Genomic DNA, 16970 nt, shown 5'->3' on the forward strand with positions numbered 1-16970 from the left:
TATCTACCAATCAAGATATAAGATGCACAGTAGAAGGTTAAGGTGAATGTATATCCTGACATAGGTATCTGGTAGTCACTCGGATTCATAGGTCTGGAATTGAGAAGAGATCAAGACTAGATATAATGAGTTGGAAGTTACCAGTGTAGAGGTGAGAAGTAAAACCACAGGAGTGGGTGAGAGCACTGAAGAACTGAAGAGGATGGAGGATAAACCCCAAGGAAAGACAACATTTAAGGATGAATCAAGGGCAGGGTCCAGCAGCAGACTCCAGGAAGGAATGGTTTTAGAAATAGGCAAAGAACAAGGAAGTGAGGTCATGGAAGCTGAGAGAGGAGTCAAATTCAAGAAGGAAGGAGTGGTGATTGAGCTCAAATGCTACAGAATGAGGGGTACAAGGTAGGAATTTTATTTTATTTTAATTTTTTAAATGTTTATTTATTCATCTTGAGAGAGAGAGAAAGCATAAGTTGGGGAGTGTCACAGAGAAGGAGAGACAGAATTCCAAGCAGTCTCCACACCATCAGAGCAGAGCCTTATGCAGGGTTCAAACTCACGAACTGTGAGATCATGACCTGAGCCGAGATCAAGAGTCAGACACTTAACTGACTGTGCCACCAAAGCACCCCTCAATATAAGAATTTTAAAGGAAGGATGTGAAAATTTCTTTTGGAAAGTTCTTATTTTTAAGGATGAAACAAGTAGTTGATAATTAAAACCTAACAGGTCTAGTGTATGGGAACCAACCTCTCATTAAGACAATTATAGGGGCACCTGGGTGGCTGAATTGGTTACACAGCCAACTTTTTGCTCAGGTCGTGATCTCAGGTTCATGTGTTCAGGCTCCACATCAGGCTCTGTGCTGACAGCTCAGCCTGGAGCCTGCTGTAGATTCTCTCTCTCTCTCTCTCTCTCTCTCTCTCTCTCTCTCTCTCTGTCCCTCCTCTGCTCGTTCTCTCTCTCTCTCTCTCTCAAGGATAAATAGACATTAAAAAAAAAAAGGCAATTATAGACCTGGGGCCATTGGGTGGCTCAGTCAGTTAAACATCCTGACTCTTGATCTGGCTCAGGTCATGCTCTTATGGTTGTGAGATCCAGCCTCGCCTGGGGCTATGTGCTGACAGTGAGAACCTGCTTGGGATTCTCTCCCTTCTCTCTCTCTACCCCTCCCCTGCAAGCACAAGCATGCACACACTTCTGTGTGTGTGTGTGTGTGTGTGTGTGTGTGTGTGTGCGTGTGCGCATGCTCTCCCTCTCTCTCTCTCTCTCTCTCAAAATAAATAAATAAACATTAAAAAAAGACAATTATAGATCTCATCAAGTATCATCAAGAAAACTATATTCCAATCTGAATTTCTTTGTTCCTATAAAAGGGATTACAGGAACATGACAGAAACTTTTCTCCACACCCTGTGACTACATTACAGTCACTGAGGAACTCCAAGCCATATTCCCTCCCTAGATGATGAAACCCAATCTTGTTGTGGGTCACTGTGAGAGGGTTCTCAAGGAAAGCCTTTGAGGACATGAAGAAAATTATCTACCACCACTGAGCCTAAGGAGTAACAGAAGAGGGGCACTTAAAAGCAAAACATGCCTTGAGAGAAGTATCTAATTTATTACTATAATGATAATGGTTACCACAATTTAATTTATATTAATTTGTATTTATCTTATTTATATTAAAAGAAAATGTGGACTTCTTTCTGAAATGGATTAAATTAATATCAACACAATAACATTTTTTTTCCTCATTTTACTTTTGGGGAGGAGAGGAGACCCATCTGTCTATTCTTTCATTCATTCTTACTTCCACATACCATCCATCCATCTGTCTGTCTGTCTGTCCATGCAAATCACATTTTAAGGCCCTCTTATTTACTGGGCCTTATGCAAGTTCCCGGGTCTACAAAAGTGTAAAGACCAGATGTCAGATCTCAACATAATCACCATGTAGTATATAGGAATTTGATCTAAAATATCACTTAAAATTAAGCCAGGGATCAGGATATATATCATTTTTTTTTAAATAAAACCAAAAGATACACTTCAGGCAGCATCTGTGTACTTCTTCAGTATACTAATGCTCCCTGACATTATTGCTATCACTGATAAATGTCAAAGGGGAGAGTGATATTTTTGGAGCTGATTTTTTTTACCCTCTTACAAAAATAGATTATAAACACATACGCATATGTCATAGAAAGAACTTAGGCTAATATTTTTATACAGGGACAAGCATTAGCATATTTTTAAAGTTCACAGTTACATTTCTGTTGTTGGTTATAATCATCTGTTAGCTTGAACTCCTTATTTTATGATAACTAACAAAATCTATTGATATGATGTAATCTGCTTAAATTTCACAAATGAGAATTTTAGTCAAAGAGTTTCTGAAGGAGGCTGTGTGATTCAATATTTTCATGCAACCAGCTTCATAAAGGCATAGTGCTAACTTAAACCAACAAATAATTATCCTTAATAACACAAAGCTATAATCGAACTCAATTCATGAATATTTCATTTTTAGGTAGTTCTTCCCTGTCCATGACATTAGTCTAAGTCAGTATTTAGTTATAATTTACATCAGGCATGTGCTTTGGGGAAAGACCATATACACTAAGGCAAAGCACAAATGAGTCAAAAGTTATCCGGGCATCATGCTACTTTGCCATAGGTCCCTTTGCTCTTCTTGGAAGGCTGTAGGTGCCTCCAGTATTGGAAAAGGCATGAAAGTTAATCTGGATTGCTAGTCAGACAAGTGAAAGATATAACACTTTTCATAAAAGTCTCTGGAAAAAGTTAAGGTTTCTCTAACCTTAGACGTCCTACCCTCATTTAAAGCCCCTTGCTTGATATGTTGGCAGTTGGAATGCCATATCATACAACATACTATGCTTTCTTTAATTCAAGGAGACTGTTGGGGCACAGTGTCAAAACAGCAGGCACAAAGGCCACAGGAGCTTTCATTATTCTCACAGATGAGTCACAGATTGCATCACAGATTGCAGCCTGATGGGTAAAGACCAGTACTAGTGGAATACTGAAGTCACAAACTTCATTTTCCTACTCTACTCAAACAACATTAATTAGTCAGCTCTGCTGCTATAACAAACACCCCCAAATCTCAGTTACAACTACAAAGGCTTTTTCTGGGATCTGGAATAAAAAAGACATGTGCATTAAAATTAGCCTCATGTCTTCTTCATTCCAGATCCAGGCTGAAAGAGCCTTTGCCATTTTTGGACACGGCATTCCTAAGGCAAAGAAAAAATAGCAAGAGAGCTGCTGGAAACATACAATGGTTCTGTCTTAGTCAGTTCAGGCTGCTATAACAAAAATACCATAGAGTAGGTGGCCTAAACCACAAATATTTAGGTTTCCCAATTCTGGAGGCTGGGAAGTCCAAGACCCAGATACCAACAGATGCAGTATCTAGTGAAGGCCCCCTTCCTGGCTTACAGGAAGTTCTCCCTGTATCCTCACAAGGCTGAGACAGAGTTCATCTCTCTCATGTCTCTTCTTATAAGGGTACTGATCCCATTCATAAGGGCTCCACTCTCGTGATATAATTGCCTCCTAAAGACCCTACATTCACATAGCATCATAGTGAGAGTTAGGGTTTCAACAACCCTATGGGTTGGGTGGAAACAAACATTCAGTTCATAGTTTGGCTTGGATGAGGCATAGCAAAGGTTACCCACATATCATTGACTAAAGTACTCACATGCCCAGGCCTGACGTCAAAGGTACAGAAAGTGCATACTCCTCAACTGGAGGCATTGCAGGTATGTGATCCACTGTCAGAAAGGCTGAGTTTCTGGGTATGAAAGCACAGTCTACCACACCATGTTTCTTGCTGTAGTCCCCAGCTGATTCTCCAGACTATTCCTTCAGCCCTCTTGTCTTCCTGCTAGCTCAAGGGGGATACTGTGGGGTTCCATGGAGAAAGACTGCACAAGAAGTGAAGCTGTAGCAGCTGTTGTTTCTACTCTTCCTAGTTTTGTTCTCATCAGCGTCTGAGTGCAGAAGGCAGAGTGGGTTGGGGAGAACTGCAGATAAGAGGGAAGACAAATGAGAGGATGGAGACTTCTCTCATGGACCCAAGGGGTGTTTGGGGCAGGGCCAGGGCAAGAGACAGAATGACCTTTAATGTATATCACTAGAGGGCTGTGCCTGAGAAAATGTAATTAAGCCCACTCCTCAAGGCCATGTCCTCTTCAATTAATATTTACTGAGCACCCACTGAGACACTGGCCCTGTACTCAGAACTGCAAACTGTCTTGGGCTGGGAAAAGCTCTGACTAATTTGCACATTAAAAAGCACACAGACAGAGGAAACCCACCTTTTTTCCCCTTCCTGGTCACCCTGGGAGAGAACCTCTTCTCTTCTTCATTCATGTGTGGAATCCCAATTAAACATAGTAAACAAAGGAAACTTCTTACATTGTAATTTTCCTCCCTCTCCCCTTGCTTTATTTGCAGTCTGGATTTATTGCTCAAGAATTGCCTCCTTTAAACATCATCCCCTATTAACCAGAGAGATAAAAGCCATAAAGGGAAGGGAACTCCTTCAGTTCTCTTTGCCAGTTGTGAGACAGAACAGCGCCTTTACAAGGGGAGTTGACATCTGTTGACTGAGACTGCCTGTCCTGCACCAGGGCTGTGCTCATGCTCAGAATGCAAACTGCAGCCATCAGAGACAGAGCCTGGTTTGATAACTGCTTGAGCCCAGAGCAAATGTGCTTGGGCACTAGAAAAGAAATTGTGTAGTTTTAAAGCAGATGTATGTTCTTAACATGGTTGGCTTGTGCAGCAATAAAATGCGGGAATTTTTTTCCCCCTTAGTCTATCACAACTGTTAGAGTACATACTGTAACTTAAGACAGGGCAATTCTATCACAATTCCGTGTAATATTTAGTCCCTATAACAGGATGAAGCTTAAATTAGCATCATAGATAGAAGGCATTTCATTTTCTCATGTATGGTACAATATTAGGAGCAAACAACATATGTCTCCATGGTTATAAACAAAGGTGTCATGTTTGCAAAACAGATCCTATATGTAGAACATCTATAAATGGGATAAAATATGGGGTTTTCTTTGGCAGAAATAGTGTTAAATATTTGAATCCACATGATCTTTGTAAAAAGCTTTCTCCTTCTCTGTGAATATCAATAAGCATTGTCTTTGCATTACCTTTCTCCAAACCCAAGTTCTTGGCTCTGTTCTTCCTCTGTGACCTTGGGAAATCAACTAGTTTGAGATTCCATTTCTTCTCTTATAAAATGAAGATGTTGAGTTAGTTTAGGGTTCCTCTAGGTTTATTCTGAGGAACATCCTTTCTAAGGAAATTAATAGGGGTAATGTTTTTTAAAGGGGGTTCCATGGTCAAATAAGTTTAAAAACTGTGACATTAAACGAAATCAAACACATTTCTTTACTCAGAACTTTAATATACTAGTAGTATTCATTGTGATTCAGCAAGAGGGAGATACAGCACAAACATTGTTTCCCTCATTTTTTTAACCAGAAAACTTTTTCTTGGAGATTGTTTCTCAGAACCATTCTAAACACTAGGCTTTAAAGAACTTCAACCTATGATATTCCATGACTCTACTGACTGTTCATTCTGCCTAATTTCCCAATTTCTCTCACCTATTTCAGGAAAAGAACTACCTGAGCTCCAATTCATTCATAAGGTAAAAGTCCATTTATTCTTCATTCTTTTTTTCCCCCTGCAATTTATTTATTTAGAGAACTTTCAAACCCATGAAAAAGTTGAAAGAATAGTACAGTAAGTATATACTTTGCACTTAGATTTGACAGTTATTAACATTTTGCTCCAATCTCACACTCTGTCTCCACACACATACTTTATGTACCATATATATAATTTTATCACTGAACCATTTGAAAATAAATTGCAGACATCATGACACTTTATCTGTACATCTAAGACAAGAACATTCTCTTATATAACCTTAGAATCATTACTACACATAAGAAGTTCAATACTACTAATTAATATCATCTAATGATAACTCTGTATTTAAATTTCCTTAATTGACCCCAAAATGTTTTTTATAAATTTTTTCAAAATCCAAGATCCTGGGGTGCCTGGGTGGCGCAGTCGGTTAAGCGTCCGACTTCAGCCAGGTCACGATCTCGCGGTCCGTGAGTTCGAGCCCCGCGTCGGGCTCTGGGCTGATGGCTCAGAGCCTGGAGCCTGTTTCTGATTCTGTGTCTCCCTCTCTTTCTGCCCCACCCCCGTTCATGCTCTGTCTCTCTCTGTCCCAAAAATAAAATAAACGTTGAAAAAAAAAATCCAAGATCCATTCAGGGTTCACACATTGAATTTGGTTATGTCTCCTTGACTTTGATCTAGAACCATCTTTCTAACTTGTTTCTTTTAAACAAAATTAACTTTTTTTGAAAAGTCCATGTCATTTATTTTGTAGGCTAACATTTTTAATTTGTGAGATCGTTTCCTTATAATTAGATTCAAGTTTAAATATTTTTGACAAAAGATTAATAGGTGATAATGTTGTATACTTCAGACTGCCGCATCTCAAGAGGGATATAATATCACCATCCTGTTATTGGTGGTGTTTCAACTAATAGCTTGGTTAAGACATTATTTGTTATGTATCTCTATAATAAGGTATCCTCTCCCCTTGGTAATTAATAAATGATCTTGTAGTCAATATTTTGAGACTTGTGAATAACTTTTTTCCCAACCACCTTTCACCCAATAGTGTTAGCATTTTTTGATGATTGTTGCCTGGATCAAATATTACACTGGTATTGCAAAATAGTGATTTTTTTCCCCTAATGTCTCATCACTTCTACTTTGTTAGCTGCTATTCTTCTATAAAGAAGAGTCTTCCCAGGGTGCCTGGGTGGCTCTGTAGGTTGAGCGTCGAGGTCATGAGTTCACCGTTCGTGGGTTCCAGCCCCACGTTGGTCTCTGGGCTGACAGCTCAGAGCCTGGAGCCTGCTTCGGATTCTGTCTGTCTGTCTATCTGTCTCTCTCTCTCTCTCTCTGCTCTTCCCCCGCTCATGCTCTCTCTCTCTCTCTCTCTCTCTCTCTCTCAAAAATAAAAAAATTTAACAAAAAATTTTTTTAAAAAAGAATTATCTTCCCTTTCTCTCATTGAGTATCATGATGTATAGATTCTCTTTTTTTCATTCAATGCTTTATAAACTATTATTATAATTCATTCTTTTAACATTTATTCAGAGACTACTCTGTGCCAGATACTACAGTGAGATTTTTTTTTTTAATTTTTTTTTAACATTTATTTATTTTTGAGACAGAGAGAGACAGAGCATGAACGGTGGAGGGTCAGAGAGAGGGAGGCACAGAATCTGAAACAGGCTCCAGGCTCTGAGCTGTCAGCACAGAGCCTGACGTGGGGCTTGAACTCACGGACCGCGAGATCAACCTGAGCCGAAGTCGGCCGCTTAACCGACTGAGCCACCCAGGCGCCCCACAGTGAGATTTACCTAACGTTAATCTTCGTTTACTTTACTTTTCCCCATGGTACTTAAGGAAACTATCAGTGGCACGTGGACAAGTAATCCAGATTATTGTATTGGCCACCATTTTGCTACAAAGTTTTGACAGGAGGGAGAGAGAAATGAAGATGGGGATGGGAGTGGAGCAAGATCTCCATATTGCAATTATCATTCCCCTTTTGTAACTTTGGCCAGGCTACTGTGGTTCCTACAATCATCAATGGCCATCTAAATCATCACACAGGAAATGAAAATCAACGACTATCTCTGTCAAGCTATGCTGGACCTACCTCAGAAGGCAGGCAATTCCAACACCAAGAACTCAGCCTCAATCCCTGAGCTCAGGATCCATAGAAAGAGAATAAATTCTGTTTCTATTCTGAGCACAAAATAGGTCATTTAACTACGACCCAAGTCATTAGGAAGATCGGGGGAAATATGTGCATGTCTTTAACATATAATAGGTTCTTAAGCAAATATCATGGTAAAAAAGGGCTTGGGCAACACAGGAACCGCAGAGAACCTCCCTGGACAAACAGGCTACACATCTCAAACAGGCAGCATCCTTACCTCTCTGGAAGGATCTGAATGATGGATTCCAAATAATTAATCACAAAACAAATAAAAAACAGGCTTCAGCATAGTCTGCTTTCAGTGGAAGGATAAAGGACCCTCTGTTTTCCTGGGAAAGAATAGACTGACCCATCTTGGTCAAATTTTCCAGTGGAAGGAGGGTTGGGAATGTTATACAAGGGGGGGACCTCTTGCAGTACAAGTCTATATGCCCTAGGGCCCTGCTGACGAACAGATGTCAGAAAACCTATCCAAAGGATGTACAATCTTTTGGGTTTAATTTTGTTTCTTTTAGGGGAAGGTTTCTGCTCCCTGTGGAGTCTAGGAACAGCTCCTCCAGCCCCAGAATAACGCATGGTCTGTGTTCCTAATGGGGAGGGCAAGCAGAGACTGGGTTAAGCCAGGGAATCAATAGCCAGAGGGTGATTGTGATACCTGGAACCTTTGTTTCCTCAAAGTTTACAAAACTTTAACATCTGAGGCTATGGAGGAAGATTCTCCCAGCTGACAGAATACCTCCAAAGGGATAGGGGCCAAGTGGAAAAAGCCCAGGTTTTAGGGACCACAAAACTTGAATTCTAATGCCATCCCTGAAATGTACAAGGTATAAATCCTATGCAACTTATTTAATATCAGTTCCCTCATCTGTGAAATAAAAAAATACCTCAGAGATCTGTTGTGAAAATCATTTTAAAGAAGGTAAAGCATGTGTGTCGCTTTATTAGTTAGGATTCCTTTCATTTCGGGTAACAGAAACCAACCTGAGCTAGTTTAAAAAAAAAAAAAGTGAGAGAGAGAGACCAGAGAATTAATTATAAGGTAATGATATCTCATCATTCTTTTTTTTTTTTTAAGTTTATTTATTTATTTTGAGAGAGAGTGAGCAAGCAGGGTAGGGGCAGAGAGACAGGAGAGAGAGAATCCCAAGCAGACTCCATGCTGTGAACACAGAGACAGATCCCACAAACCATGAGATCATGACCTCAGACAAAATTGAGAGTTAGATGTCTAACCAATTGAACCACCCAGACACCCCGATATCCTTTCATTCTTAAAGTCAAGACTTTAGCTAAGCCTCATAATGAGGCTAGAATCAAGACATAAAAGTCATGGGGTGTCTGGGTGGCTCAGTCAGTTAAGTATCTGACTCTTGGTTTTGACTCAGGTCATGATCTCATGGCTTATGGATTCAAGCCCTGTGATGGGCTCATGCTGACAGTGTGGAGCCTGCTTGGGATTTTCTTTCTCCCTCTCTCTCTGCCCCTCCCCATCTCACACTCACACATTCTCTCTCTCAAAATAAATTTTAAAAGTTAAAAAAAAAAAGACATAAAAAGTCATCAGGAGCCATTGTAGCTTCTCTTTGTATATCTCTTTTGTTCTCTCTTCTAGGTCAACAGAGCTGACATTGTGACTGTCCATAGCTTTTGAGTCTATGTATCCCTTTCTAAGACAACACAGAGGGAATGGGAATCCCATAATCCCAATTCCAAAGTCTCACAAAGAGTCTGATTACTTCCCTTATAACAGGAGTTCATTGTGCATGAGTATATGGCAGCTGGGGATAGTGGGAGGGAGCAGTAGGACTGGATAGCACAAATGTGGCTAAAAATGCTCACCTGTGGTTAGTGGTATAGCTGAGGGGATAGTCTATAGGCTGGGTAGATGTTCTAAAATGTTTCTACAGGTACCTACCTTGCTATTTGTCACATAATGAGGGTGTTAGTTTTTCTTTTTCCTTCATCTTATACTAGATATGATGCATCTAAGAGAAGAGCTGAGAACAATTGCTCAGATTATTCTGGGACTTTTTGATTACTGATGGAAATCATAGGCTCAACATGGTATTTGGCAATAATAACACCACTGAGATAAATAAGGAAAGCTGTGTACTTTTTAGACCTTCCTTGTTCTTCCTAAATTTGGCTTCTAGCTGTGTTCTCTGAAATGTATCTGCCCACCCTTGGAAAATTCCTTGTTTCTGGTGATATGGTGGCAGGAACAATCCTTCTATGAAGAAAAGTGTTCTGTATGGAAGCAGGTGGGTTAGGAGGTACTGGTAGGGCTAATGGTTGAAAAAAATACTAAGAACAGAAAACATAGAAACATACAGAAACATAGCTGGCTTTTTCCTATTGTCGCAGACCACATTCCCAAGTGTAGCTACTGTGGACAAAGCCAATACTCCTTCCTTCCTTCCTTTCATAGAATAAATGTTTACTGAACTGAATACTGTGCTTTTGACAGACAAAGAAAAGCACTCAAGATGTTTTACATGATCACCTTTTTCTCCTGGCAAAGCAGAGGGCTCAGACTGGGATTTTAGAAATCAGGGCTGGGCACTAGAGTAGAGAAGATTGTCCCCTAATTATAGGATGCTAGTCAAAGTGGCACTGGGTAAGGGCAGCCCAGGAATTGAGGAAGGCCAAAGAACTCAGACCAAGAGAGTAAATGGAGAGCATGGATCTAGACCAAATGGTCAACAAGGATGAGCATGCAAGGCAGAGCCAGCGGGCTGATGAAGGGCCTGATATGACCCTGAGAGGCTATAAACAACCCAAGACAAGAATCTCTTATGGAAAGCCCACAGGCCGTGGCCTAGGAGGGACCTCTGAAGGTACCCAGGACTTTTGGGCCTAGGGAGAACAAAAAAGAGTTCTGAAGGGAGAAATGTTTTCCACACCAAACACCTTTCTTAATAGGTATTTATTTATTTATCTTTAAAGATTTTATTTTTAAGTAATCTCTATACCCAACATGGGGCTCCAACTTACAACCCCAAGATCAAGAGTTGCATGGTCTATCAACTGCCCCTTCTTCCCACTACCCTATTTCCTGCCCATCCCTGAGCGCAACTTGCAAAATTGTAATGAAAGAAACATATTTCTATAGATTCACTACTGAGACTGAAGTATGCTTTCAGGAGTTTAGACCAAACATAAGCTCTTAAGAAACAACAGTGTACATGTAGTCACTTGAGCACAAATTTCTTTACATCACCATTGAAAACAAATTATGTCTGGGTGGTAAAATATATTAGATGAGTTTCAGGGTTTTCCCAGATTTTGAGGCACCATTTTATCTTCATCCGTTGTCATTTGTCTCTACTATGTTTCTCAACCAATTGAAAACCCCCAAATTAGTGGGAAATACTTAATGAGTAATGAGAATCACTTGAGTGGCAAGTTGTATTTGACTAAATAGCCCAGCCATATCTTTGCTATTGATATAAATGCTTCCATATTATATTTACATTATTATATCCATTGTAAAAAAGTATATTTCAACAGTGCAAAAATAATGTGGCAGGAAGGCAAACTTGGGATGTTATAAATATCAGATAAGTCATAACTATAATGATAATATTGGAATTTATCTTCAGAAGATAAAGGTTGAATTTACCAAGAGGACACAAATGAACAATAAAGATTTCCTTATTGAGTACAGATACATTTCAGATCTTTGATAATCTTGTTAAATACTACTAGTTCCTTATTCTTAAAGCCTTCCCTTAGTCTTAAGACTGCTCGTTGCTTTTATAAGTGCTACTTTTTGTTGTTTTTTCTTATTTGATGACTTCTACTAAAACATTAGTGTGGTATCAGGTATCAGATAGTCTCTTTCTTTCTGTGCTTCTGCTTTTCTCTTTCCCCAATTCCTTTCCCATCTCCTTTGTCCCCACAATTCCTAGCATTCTAACTCTAATAGTAGAAGCAAGGAGATAAACAAAGAAAATAAAATGCAAATAAGAAGTAGATATTGAATAACAGGAGAGACAGAAGTATAGCACCCATATGCCCCCTTTCTCTACCTAAACAAATATCACTTTTGCTTCAAGGCCATAGCATTAGTCTATGTGGGCTGCCATAAAAAAGTACCAAAGATTCATACAACAGAAATGTATTTTCTTGCAATTCTTGAGGCCAAGATGTTGGCAGGGCTGGTTTCTTCTGAGGTCTCTCTTCTTAGGTCGTAGATGGTCACCTTCACCCTATGTCTTCACATGGTCTTTCCTAATATCCTCTTAGAAGGATCTCCAGTCATATTGGATTAGGGGCTATCCTAATGACGTCATCTTAACTTAACGGTCTTTAAAGACCCTATTTCCAAATACAGTAACTTTCTAACTATTGGAGGGTTAGAACTTCACCCCAATATTAATTTGGGGTGTCACAATTCAGCCTATAATAGCCACCATTATCTACCTTTACCAAATACTGCTTCTCTGCCACACCAGCCTACCCTGGGGTTGACTATCCTCAGCCTTGGTGATCTCTGACATTATTTTAGCAGCTGATTAAATGTAATTGGATACTTAGGGACATTGTCTTGAGTGGTTTTTAGATAAAAGTAATTTCTTCCCCAACAAGATCCAGGAACACAGATATAGTTTTTAATCCCTCTCAATACCTAGAACTCAGTCAGCACATTAGTAGATAGGCTTACAATAAAACAAAACCAATCTCAAATGAATTGAAAAAGAAAGTCTCAGTCTTTTAGTTGCTGTGTTAGTACATTTTATCCCTTTGAGAAAAAGCCCATTACAGGCAAGACTGTGCCCTCTCTGCAGAGAAAGCAAAGGAATTAATTCAGTTGGTCCAATGAAAACTAAAACTTGGACAATTATCAGAATCCTTTGTCTTTCTGATATGATTTTTAAGTATAGTGCTGTGAGAATTTTATAAATGGGTGAATTCCAATACTTTCATATATTTGGCTGAAAAGACTTTGCTTATAGGAGCTTAGTTAACTTTGAATGATAATCATTAAAAGTTGTGATAGTAACAGTGATCCTTCTTTCTGGAATAAGTTTACAACACTGCAAACTGAAAGCAAATCCTGAAAATTGTTGTCAGCAGAGGTACTGTCTACATTTTGTTTTGCACAATTTCATTTGTCCACTTACAGTGTTACTTCATATGCCCTTCTTAACTTTACAAACATGGTGGGTAAATGATTTTGCTGTGACCATGATCTTCAGGAAGTTATCTGACTCTTCACTTCTGCATAACTACATCAGACTCTTTCAGAGCTCACTTTACTCACACCCAAGGGTGTGCACCAGACCAAAATGACTGTTCAGTTATATTCTCTCATTCATTTGAAAATTCAGGCTCAAAGAGATGAAATTTATGTTGTTTCCCAGACTCTTTGGGGAGGTAAGCAAATATCTACCTTATTGAAAAAAATCTTAATTCTTCAGCATAAGAAATAAAAGCCAGATTGAGAGAATCCAGAATAACCAAAATAATGATTTATGTTATCTTCGAAGATACCTCTAAAGAGAAATTAACCACCATTATCATGTAGATGGTGATAAAGCAGGAAATGACAGGTCATGGAAAGTCTGATTTAATATTTTCTGAACTGTTCATTCTTCAACAACCAGGATAATAATAATGATGGCAGTGGTAATTCTCAAAAGGAATTAGACATTTGCATACTGCTCAGCCTGTGAGATGATAGCCATTTGGAAAGACGAGGATGTTGTTGGGCAGGTAAGAAGCTATGCCCAGGAATGCTAATTGCCTCCTATTGTGATGACCATGGTTTCATTTATTACCATGGGCTAATGGCTTTACTTACATTACCTGATTGAATCCTCACAACACTTAATGAGGTGGGCACTGTTCTCACGGTTTTACAGATGAGGAAACTGGGGAGTCAGAGTTTATGAAACTTGCCTAAAGTCACAGAGCATAAGGAGGAGAGAGAGGAGTGCCAACATGTATGCTCCTTGAGATCGTCAGACCCAATTTACTGTATGAAATTAAAGGCATAAAATTTGGGCGGGAGAAATACTTCCCAAAGTTACATGCTGTTTTTTTTTAATCCTCTATAATGTATATCCCCAGTCCAATTTCTTCAAGAGCTGTCCCCATTCTCAGTTTCCATAGTGTAAAATTTTTGGAAACAAACCTGCCAGAATGACTGAAGGCTTCACCCAAGAGTTTCCACATTGCATTAAATAATAAAGCCTCCAAACTGCCTGAAAGATAATTATTTATGTATGAAATAATTATATTGTATTTTGATATGAGAAAATTTCTCTCCTCAAAGTCTATAGGAATAACCACCACTTATGGCTGAAAACATTAAGAGGAGTGGCTTTTCCTTTCAAAAGATTGCAAAACACTTTCCCAGCACCTTCATTTCAGAAAGTAATATTCCTATTGAAAGTTCCTTTAGACTTTTCCCTGAACCGGGTCTTCTGTGACCCTGGCTTCCAGAGTTGTCATCTGCAATGTCTGCTCTGGTCTAAGGAGGAGCCCCTCACCTTCGCTGTCCACAAAGCCCAGCCTCAGGAGCGAGAGGGAGGAAGAACAAGCCCAGTTGCTGTCACAGTGAAAAATTTCTAGTGAGGCATAAGCCTTCACACACATAGTTTCAAGAGAGATTTCAGCCAGACCTAGCAGTCCCAGTAGTTGTCAGAGACTCTGGTTGATTCCCACCTTCAGCAAAAATCCTTTAGGGCAGCAAGCGCAGCAGGAAACCTGTCATTAACAACCACCATAGTGTCACATCAGCGATTCTCAGGAGTGTCGGCTCCACTATTTAACTCAGCTATTTACCTCATCTGGGAGAGCTTTGTTTGATTGTCAGAAAATAGAACATGTACATTTGTCTGTCATAAACACACACAAGCTCTCCAGAGCACAAATAAACAAAACGATCATGTACATTGGTAAATGTGTTTGCATTATTTAACCAAACCAGATGAAGCATGTGAATAACCCTGCATATCAAGTACCATCGAGTAACTCACTTGTAATCTGTCTTGTACAATACAGCCATTGCCACTCATTCCACTCACCCAATTCAGACCCTGGAAATGTACTATTTTTAGACTGGCTTTGTACACTACTATTTACAAAGCGCACTGTTAAATCCTTTGAATAGCAGCCAAGAAGTTGGGTGAGAACCTAGAAACCTGCCACACAGATCAGCATCCTAATCAACCCTGGGACAGCCAGCGCTAAAGATCTGCCTTTGTTTCCTTTTCTTCTTTCCCTTTGTCTCCACAGGAATATCAATGTAAAAAGGCAAGGGGACAAAGAGGTGGGCCTTATCTGTTCTTGTTGTTCAAATGGGTTGCTTTACTCACTCTCCTAGATAACAGCCCATGTGTCAACATCTTTGGCAGTTTAAGTTGTTCTTTGTCAAAACCACTTTTGGAAACGATTTGACCATTTATTTACTTGGAAGCCAATGTGAACGTAGCAGGTGCGTCATGGAAAACTCTGACTTAGGTGCTTCACAGCAGTTTGGATTTGGTCACATGACAGCCCACTGCTCCTGGCCAATCCACTGCTGGTGAGCTGGCCAAGTGGCCACACGGGAAGGAGGGACAGAAAAGAAAATAGTAGGCAAAGTGTTGGCGTGAGGCAGGTGGTGGATGAGGCAATCGCAGAGAAAGGATTGCAACACCAGGGAGGAGATGAAGGGCCTCATCATTTGGCAGCCAACAAGAAACCTGAAGGAACTAAGTTTGGCTCTGTTTCTACAGCTTGAGAAAAGCTGAGAACGGAAGCAATGACTGGGCTAATTCTGGACACAATTTTTTAAAAATGATTTTTGAGAGGAATCCAGATCCTTGCTTCAATTCTTAGCTTCTATGTAAATTGCTCATTTTCCAAAATTCTTTAATTTTTTTCAGGTGACTTGAAGTGATTTGTATTTCATGGGATCATTTGAGACATCCCTGGTAGCCTAAAATGTGAAGAGTTTAATCCTTTTCCTTTTGCTCACCTTCCTCATGGTGCCATTTTGTTTCTTCCCTTAGCCTGGATTGGCTAGTGAAAGTGGTAAAGCCAGACTGTAGCCAACAGTGGTATCCTGTCCTACTCCTGTACCTGTACTTGGATGTCCTCATGTTCTCCACAGTAGTATATCTTTCTCCTTACAGAACTAGTCAGAGAAATAGAAATGGATTTTGAGTACTTTGGATGAAAAGTGGTTCTGAATGTAAGGCATTTTTATTATTTCAAGTTAATAGGGTCTTTATATTCTTTATAATATTAGAGATATTTTATGAGAAAGTAGTGTGCCAAAATGATAAACAACAATGACAACAAAAGTTATCTGCTTTTCCAGCCCATGTGTACCAGGTACTATTCTGGACACTTTACACAGTATCTCTACCCATACCAACAGCTCTGCAAGTTAAGTATCATTTTCCACATTGTGAGAAAGCACTGAGAATTAGAAGGGTACTCTGGCAAGGTCACCAGCCAATCAATGGCAGATCTGAAATTCAAACCTAGGTTTGTTGTGTCCTTTCTACCACACAAGGCAACACCATTTGCAAATGTGAACCCATTCCAAGCTGTTAAAGGGAAACTGGCTTTACCTTGATGAATGTCAAGTGTATATATATTGGGTTCAGATATTTTAACAGATTCAATACGTTTATCTCAGGATTCCTAGAGAAGAGTAATAGGACTGTTACTGGGTTCTCACTTGTAGAATTATGCTTATCTGCTACTACTTTTAATTCTTCAGTATCTTCTAAGTATTCCATTTCACCTGATTCTTTTCCTGGAATGGTGGTATAGAGAACATGGTCTATAGTAACAGTGCATAAGAATAGCCTGGCTTTCCTTTAGATGCATGAATAAATGAGGAAAGAAAATTTCCCCAAACCTGAGCATGTAGGCAGCACCATTATATGTCAGGCCTGCACACATACACAGTTTGACCCAAACCAATCATTGGACAAAGCTTGGGCAAGGATTGGTGCTAAATAGGAAAGGGAGCAAAGGTCATGAAGAGTTGCAAAGAAAACAGGAAGCAGGTATTGGTAAATTTCACATGTACAATAGTATTGCTATTATAGTGAATGTCTGCTCAGTATATTATTCTCACTTTCTTCCT

General features: G+C 39.5%; 1 long non-coding RNA gene across 1 annotated transcript in view; it reads right to left on the reverse strand.

Annotated features, from left to right (window-relative positions):
* Positions 1–9358: 9358 nt before the first annotated feature.
* The window catches only part of LOC123384946, a 109163-nt gene continuing 101551 nt past the window's right edge, over positions 9359–16970 (reverse strand). Inside the window, exon 3 of the long non-coding RNA XR_006596762.1 lies at positions 9359–16004. This is a non-coding gene — a long non-coding RNA (uncharacterized LOC123384946). The remainder of the gene's footprint in view (positions 16005–16970) is intronic.

Source organism: Felis catus, chromosome B1, assembly GCF_018350175.1.
Source record: "Felis catus isolate Fca126 chromosome B1, F.catus_Fca126_mat1.0, whole genome shotgun sequence".
Taxonomy (NCBI): domain Eukaryota; kingdom Metazoa; phylum Chordata; class Mammalia; order Carnivora; family Felidae; genus Felis; species Felis catus.